General features: G+C 51.4%; 1 long non-coding RNA gene across 1 annotated transcript in view; it reads right to left on the bottom strand.

Annotated features, from left to right (window-relative positions):
• Positions 1-487: 487 nt before the first annotated feature.
• The window catches only part of LOC105504884, a 5,428-nt gene continuing 4,762 nt past the window's right edge, over positions 488-1,153 (bottom strand). The window contains exon 3 of the long non-coding RNA XR_001000664.1: positions 488-837. This is a non-coding gene — a long non-coding RNA (uncharacterized LOC105504884). The remainder of the gene's footprint in view (positions 838-1,153) is intronic.

Below are 1,153 nucleotides of genomic sequence, written 5' to 3'. Positions count from 1 at the left end.
ATACAAAGGGCTCTGAAAACTTAGTTAACAGGAAAACAATCTGATTAAAAAACAGGAAAAGAGGCCAGGCATGCTGGCTTACACCTGTAATCCCAGCACTGCGGGAGGCCGAGGTGGGCAGGAATTTGAGACCAGCCTGGCCAATATGGTGAAACCCTGTCTCTACTAAAAACACAAAAATTAGCCGAACCTGGTGGTACGTGCCTGTAGTCCCAGCTACTCAGGAGGCTGAGGCAGAAGAATTGCTTGAACCTGGGAAGTGGACGTTGGAGTGGGCCGAGATGGTGCCATTGCACTCCAGCCTGGGTGATAAGAGTGAGACTTTGTCTCAAAAAAAAAAAAAAAAAAAAGGATTGTTTCTGGGTGTGTCTGTGAGGTGTTGCCAGCGGAGACTGACATTTGAGTCAGGGGAGTGGGAGAGGAAGACCCACTCTCAGTGTGGGCGGACACCATCCAGTTGGCTGCCAGCGCGGCTAGAACAAAACAGGCAGAAGGTGGGAGGGGCTGGCTTGCTGAGTGTCTGGCTTTCGTCTTTCTCCTGTGCTGGATGCTTCCTGTCCTTGGACATTAGACTCCAGGTTCTTTGGCCTTTGGACTCCCGAACTTCTCCCAGTGGTTTGCTGGGGACTCCTGGGCCTTCTGCCACAGACTGGCTGGCCATTGGCTTCCCTACTTTTGAGGCTTTTGGACTTTGAGACATGACTGGCTTCTTCCTTCCTCAGCTCGCAGACGGCCTATGGTGGGACTTCACCTGATGACCGTGTGAGCCATTTCTCCCCAATGAACTCCCTTTCAATACATACATATATCCTGTTAGTTCTGGCCCTCTGGAGAACCCTAATATAGATGGCAAATAAGCATAGGAAAAGATGCTCACCGTACGTCATTAGGGAACTGCACATTAAAACAAGACACCACTGGTCGGGTGTGGTGGCTCACGCCTGTAATCCCAGCACTTTGGGAGGCTGAGGCAGGTGGATCACGAGGTCAAGAGATCGAGACCATCCTGGCCAACATGGTGAAACCCCGTTTCTACTAAAAATACAAAAATTAGCCGAGTGTGGTGGCACACGCCTGTAGCCCCAGCTACTTGGGAAGCTGAGGCAGGAGAATCGCTTGAACCTGGGAGGCGGAGGTTGCAGTGAGCTGAGAC

Source organism: Colobus angolensis, unplaced genomic scaffold (assembly GCF_000951035.1).
Source record: "Colobus angolensis palliatus isolate OR3802 unplaced genomic scaffold, Cang.pa_1.0 Scaffold96, whole genome shotgun sequence".
In the NCBI taxonomy this organism is placed as follows: domain Eukaryota; kingdom Metazoa; phylum Chordata; class Mammalia; order Primates; family Cercopithecidae; genus Colobus; species Colobus angolensis.
The sequence above is the reverse complement of the archived record's forward strand: the minus strand, read 5'-3'. Positions and strand labels throughout refer to the sequence as shown.